Genomic DNA, 6,846 nt, shown 5'->3' with positions numbered 1-6,846 from the left:
ACACACACACACACACACGCGCGCGCGCGTTTATTTAGCTATCTAAATGGGGACATTACATAGACTTCTATTGTTTTTATATACAGATAGTTATATACTTTTTAACCTAAACCCACCCCTACCCCTCACAGAAAACTTTCTGCATTTTTACAATTTCAAAAGTAAAAAAAACTTTGTTTACTTTATTTTTATAACAGTTTTACAAATGAGGACATCCACAAATTGAGGTTTTTGCCGATTTTGTCAGGTTTTGCTCACTTTTGGGTACAAATTGTCCCCAAAATATGGTTAAGTAGGTACACACACACATGATTCCACCCAATCAGTTTATCTTTGTAAAATGGAACAGCTTCTTAAATAACTGAATGTGCACTCTTAACTTCAGCCAATCAAGCATTATATTATGATAATTAAGCACTATTTAATGATAGAACTAGTGATTAGAACTAAAACTTGGTAACCATGAATGAATGCATATTTGTCATTTTAACTGAACTTAGGACTGGTGGTGGTGTTTAAGATATTGTTGGTCATAGGTAATAGTAATTATTATTAAAAGATACTACTACTACTATTATTATCTGCTGGGTTCATGAATATTAATCACGTTGTCAGCGTTCGCTCGAACTGATTTGCTGAAATCAAAACGGGGACGGTAATAGATGAGCGCCAGCCAATGAGAGCTGTTCGCGTATTAGCTCCGCCCACTGCCGAGAAACCGGCATATCTTTTGCTTGTTCTTAAAAGCTGAATAATTCTAAATTAACTCTGTTATTTTGACAGGAAAATACAACAAAGAATATGGTTTACATTCAGCGTGGTATGCAAGACTCTCGCTCTCTCTCTTTGCATGTGTGAGAAACACAGCGCTATCAGTAAAGCGACGGCGAGTCGTGCGCCTTCACACTAGTTTATGGTACGTCAAATACAGGTGCGCTGCGTGGTACATACTGCGCATCCATTGAGTACATGACATGATCCATTGAGCGCATCGAAATAGTACAGATCGCTTGACAGAGAGTGAAACTCTAAAGCGCTCAGTCAGCGTGTGTATCGAGTGAAAATCTGTGTTGAACGCCTCTCACACACATACTGGCGTGTAAAATCTAAGAATTTATTAGCCAATGGTTAGTGTTAGACATTATTTAGTCGCCCAGAGTAAGATTTAGTGGCATTTGCGAGTGATTCACTCGCAATGTAGAGGGTTGCCTGGTGTCCACTACAGTGGACATGCATTAAACTGATGCATGTCTCACAACAGAAAGTCATATTCTGCTTTGAAACCCTACTAAAACTGTCCTGAGATGTCCTGAAATTAGTCTTAAATGATAATTAAAAAATATGATCATATTTCCATAAAAGTCATTCGGTCAATATCAGTCATTTTTATATACACACACACACACACACACACAGACACAGACACAGACACACACACTCAGGTTTGTTTTTGTGAAAAGTGGGGACATCCCATAGACGTAATGGTTTTTATACTGTACAGAACACACACACACACACACACACACACACACACACACTTTCCCCCCCCTGTAATATAAGATGATAATACTGATTATGAAATTATTCTTGGCAGTGTTTCCCATTGAGATCCCTTTCGAAACTTCAGAGACATGTTAAATTAATAGGGTATTTTTCTCAGGAGGACAATCTGAGAAGCAGGAGACTTAATTTAGTAGTCTCTTCAGTTAACTTAACTCTAAAGTTTCCCTCCATTTAACCTCATTGCTGTCTACAAGAAACTGAGACATTAAAGCAAGCTTATTTGTAGGTTTTTCTTTCCTAAGGGTTATTCTTGGTCTGTGCAGTCTCGTGTATGTTGGATCTGAAGTCACAAGGTGAAGTAATAGTACTTTGTGCACTCTCCTGTTTGAGCAGATTGAGTCATCTGGTTCTCCCAATCTCTACAGGCTGCAGTGCCTGTGGCAGGCCCTATTCTCTGTGGCACAGCGTCAGATATACTATGCGCTTGTTAGAGCCAGAGCACCTCTGAATCTGCTGTGTGCGTGTGTGTGAGTGTTATACCAGCAAGCCTCTGTTCTCAGAGCTGGCACTTGAATGTACAGTGTGACATTGTCTATTTGAAGCTGACAGATAACACGTCTCTCTCTCTCTCTCTCTCTCTCTCTCTCTCCCTTTCTCACTTTCATCATTTTGTTCCAGACAGACAGCCATTTCCAACATGTCTACAGTTGTCTTCTTCTCATTCTCCTCGTCTCTTTTTTTTTAATTGAAGCCAGTGCTGTCTGGAGTGTCAGACAATGTGTGGAGCTCCCAACGGCAGCGGGAAAAGCCCTGGATGTCCATGGCATCTGCCAACTGACACTCGGCCCACAGTGGAAATTCCTTATCCCTGCTCTGGTGTCTGCATGTGTGTGTTTTAAGTCTAAGTGGAGTGACATGGGGGTGAGTAAATAATGCTAGAATTTATTTGTTTGTTTGGGTGAAATTAAAAATGTCAACGTTTAGTGAGCTGCCTAGACACTTTACCAGGGCATCGCATACAAGCTCCTGACACAAATACTGTTCCAAAGTGTATGCTTTATGGAAAAGCCAATCCCAGAAAACACTGTAACAAGCTCTGTGAAAATAAATAAATAAATAAAATAAATGATTCCCAATGATTTTTTAAATCAATATTGAAAAAGTATTCAGTATTTGTGTGTTATGTAACTTGTAGTTTAAACAGAGAATTATGTTAACAACACCGAGGTCATGGGTTTGATTCCCAGGGAATGCCAGAACAGATCAAATGTATACCTTAAATGAAATGTGAGTCATTTAGGTTGATGTTATCTGCCATCAGTTTTTGAGATCTGTGTCATTAGGCTAGCATCATGCTAACACCAAATTCAAAGTCATTTGTGAGTCAATTTCCACTATATGCACTTGACATTAGGAGCGCTATTAGTGTAGGGTGCAAGCTTGTTGCCTATGAAGAGTGGAGTGTGCCTGCACTGAAAGCTCTGCAGATTTCCTCAGATTTGGAACGCCGGGAACGTGTTCGAAAGTTCTGCACTTCCCCTTCCCCTTGTGTGTTTGTTCATTAAATATTTCGACTAATGTGATAATGCTTTCAGCAACTAATAATAAGAATGTAATTATTCTCCTTTCCGTTTAACCGATTGTACCATGTTTAATCCACATAATTCCACAGTTTTCCCCTCAAAATCAACACAGAAAATGCGAGAAAAGTCCTGCTTATGAGATTTCATGAGGTTAGAATGCTGTCTTAGAAGGCAGCTGCCTATGGAGACAGCAAGCCAGCTCACTAGGTTTTGGAACAGAGCTTGTGTGATCTCGTCTTGGCTGGCGAGCAGGAATATGCTGTAATACTGACAGGTCAGTTAAGTGATCAGTAATTTTCTCTTTTTCTCTCCAGGACAGGAAGAGGAAGCAGCCAAATACACTGCGGTCCAAGTTTAATTGACTGTGTGCTGGAGTTCATCGAAGTTGCTATGGCAAATGTGGATTTTTCAGTTTTCTTATACAAACGCATATAGACCACCACTTTTCTCCACCACAGTGAGGATGTCCAGATAGCCTACTTTTGTGTGTCTCTGTATATGAGCTCCCTTCAGAGTTCTGTAAAGTCACCGGACTGCTCCGTTTCTGTTTCAGGCTGTCCCCACGGCAGCCATAGCTGGGGAGCGCGATGTTGGCGTCCGCAACACTAACTGAGCTCCTCAACAGCTGAATGGCATCACTGCCCTTCGCTTTGCCAAAAAGGCGGGTAGTGTGTTGCTTGGTAACAGTTCCAGGATATTCAGATGAGGTCTGATATGGCAGTCGGCTGAGGATTGAAGAGCGGAGAGGGGTGTAGAGCTATTTATTCATTTAACTGGCAGCTGCTAACCTTGGATAATTATATGGAATTTGAAATGAGCTGCATATGTGCATAATCCTTAAGCCCCCCCCACCAGCGATCTTTTTTTTACACCGTTGCTGGGTTTTATTGTCATTCTGAATAAACTGTTAACCTTTTTTGTCTGTTCCTCGCGCGATCGCTAAATGTGTTAGGAGTCAGAGCTCCAACATCGTACATCAATGTACAATTGTCGCCAAAGCTAATTACTGCATTCCAATAAAAATGTGGAGTCAGGAATGAGGGCTTAGTCATGGCAGAGCAAATATCAGGTTTGTTAGAACAGATTTCAACTGATGAACTGAATTCACCCACGTAAATGAACGGTTGAGTGAGTTTGGGGGCTGAAAGAGTTCCAGACATGGACAATGGCTAAAGCGGAGTGCTAAGTAGCAATGCTACTAACCTAAAGGGATAGTTCACCCAAAAACTCTGCCATCATTTACTAATCTTTATGTCATTCTAAACCTGTATAACTTTCTTTCTTCTGCATAACACAAAAGAAGATATGTTGAATGTTGGTAACCCAACATTTTTGGTTACCATTGACTTTCATTGTATGGACAAAAAATGCAGAAACTGATCAAATGATAGGCGCTCTTGATCCAGGGAGGGTCTGTGTTTTACCAAATACCTTCCACTTAATAATAGACTTCACTGTGCTTTTAGGCATTGATAAAGCCTTTGACTTGTTTTTTTTTTTTTTTGTATCCATCTCCTGACTGCTGAGCTAATCAAAATGACCACAGCTGATCACAGTCGAAAGTGAAATGGCTTTGTTTGCCGTTGAGAAGGTGATTTAGCTACACCTGATTGAGTTTACAAAGTATATATATATATATATATGACCCTCTAACAATATCTCTCTTTTCATTCTTTTTATTTTACAAAAAAAAAAAAAAATTTCACAGCACTTCAGCACTTACATGTTGTTGCTCTTGTGTTGGTTTGATTGCTTCTATTGTCCTCATTCATAAGTGGCTTTGGATAAGAGTGTCTGATGATTTAAATTATTGAATGTAAATGTAATCTGTTTTTGTACATATAATTTGTACATATAATGAAAGTCAGTGGGGTCCAACTGACAAAAAAAATAAATAAATCTTGCACACAAGAAAAAAGACAGATTTGGATAATGATTAGTAAATTATGAAAATTATATTCATTTTTTATGACAATTATCACATTAACTGTAATTTAACTGTAGACTGAGTAGCTTGGGACAGAACAGTTTCAAAGTAGCTTCCCCAACAATGCTGAATAGAAGTGATGTGCAACAATATACCTAAAAGTTGTGATCCCCGTAGATGCAGAGATCTGCTGTGTCAGTACAGTAATGTCCAGTAACGATTAGGCTTACTGCAAAGTGCTCCCCATTCCCTCCTCAGCAGTGTGATTTAATTCATTTTGGCAGGTCTAATGAGCTCCACACCCAAAAAGAGCAGCAACGCTGATGAGACACAAAGCACCTAATGACTTCTGATCCCCCTTCTGCTAGGATTTATGTATGTATGACTCATAATTTCTGCATTTATCCTCTTTTATTGAGCAATGACTTGCTGTTTATATTGTTTTAAAGCATCTGAGGTCTTTTTTCCCATCCCACAATATGATGACTGTTTGGTTGCTGGTACAGTAGTCCTGTAGTCTGTACTGTAGTCTCTGTGCACCAGGGGTCAGTAACCCTATGCACTTGTGCTAAAGTGGTATGTGAAAGTGTAATTATTAGCATGTCAGCAATAAAAGTAGGATAGACATACAATTGTATGAAATACAAATTGTATTGTATTTTATTTTATTTTACCCTCAACTATGAATACCAACTAACTTTTGTCATGGTCTGCACTGGATCTGCTGCTCATAAGAGCATTTGAGCAATGAAAGGATTCTGGCAACAGGAAGTGGTGTAATTGTAAACATTTTAGGTTATTGGGTTATTATTGTTGTGCCTTCAACCATTTCTAATTCCCTGTTTAGTTATGAGCTTTATGGAAGCCAGATGCTCCAACTTAACCTTAACTACCTGCATAATTCACTGGACAAATAAACAATTGCTTAAGTAAACTGGTTATCTAGTGGGTCGCGTAGTGCCACCTGTTCACATGCGGGTGATGCAGTTTGGTCTGCTGTTGGTTCATTGTTGCTTTTTGATCTCAGAATAAGTCTTGCTTGTGGTAACATCTCATGTAAAGAAAGATCTATGCAAAAGAGGGCAGCTTGTGACATATTGTAATGATCCTTAACATTTCAGACACCAATGACAGTGACACTCAAAATAACATCATTAAGGGAAGAATCACACTCCAAGTTACCACCACAACACATAGCTCAAATATTACAACAAACAAGGCAACACAAGTGCAAATAATGCTGAAAACAGCAAAAACGGGCAACAGTGAGACAGCAATTTGCATGATTTATTCATGCTTGGTGTATGCTGAGTGGGACGGAAAAGGAGGGGTGATGTTGCACAGTAATTAAAACAAGAACAAATTTAAAATTGCTATTTGTGTCAACAAGCTTGCCGACTCCTGCATTTGACCATCAACATAAAGTCCAGTCCACCTTGCAGCTTAAAGTAGCCAAGAACCACCTACATACTGTAGATAGAAAGAGTCTGACTAACTGATACATACAGTGTCTTACCACTGATCATTGTGTGTGTGTGTGTGTCTGTGTGTGTGTTAATCTGTCTTGTCTAGTTTACCGCTAATAAGTGTAATATTTAAGAAATAAGTAATATTTAATTTTATGCAATTGAAGTGTTGGCATACAGTGTTTTCAATGGATTGTATTGTTGTGACATTTGAACATTTTACATTTGACATTAAAGGGGTCATATGATGCGATTTAAATTTTTCCTTTCTCTTTGGAGTGTTACAAGCTCTTGGTGCTTAAAGAAGATCTGTAAAGTTGCAAAGACTAAAGTCTCAAATCCAAAGAGATATTCTTTATAAAAGTTA

At 39.0% G+C, this 6,846-nt stretch overlaps 1 long non-coding RNA gene across 1 annotated transcript; it reads left to right on the top strand.

The window, feature by feature from the left end:
- Positions 1–1,784: 1,784 nt before the first annotated feature.
- LOC107746450 (uncharacterized) lies at positions 1,785–2,419 on the top strand. The gene is made up of 3 exons (XR_001640691.1): positions 1,785–1,856; positions 1,929–2,026; positions 2,255–2,419. It is a non-coding gene; the product is annotated as an uncharacterized LOC107746450 (long non-coding RNA).
- Positions 2,420–6,846: the final 4,427 nt, after the last annotated feature.

Source organism: Sinocyclocheilus rhinocerous, unplaced genomic scaffold, assembly GCF_001515625.1.
Source record: "Sinocyclocheilus rhinocerous isolate Xijiao unplaced genomic scaffold, SAMN03320098_v1.1 scaffold2724, whole genome shotgun sequence".
Classification (NCBI taxonomy): Eukaryota; Metazoa; Chordata; class Actinopteri; order Cypriniformes; family Cyprinidae; genus Sinocyclocheilus; species Sinocyclocheilus rhinocerous.
The sequence above is the reverse complement of the archived record's forward strand: the minus strand, read 5'-3'. Positions and strand labels throughout refer to the sequence as shown.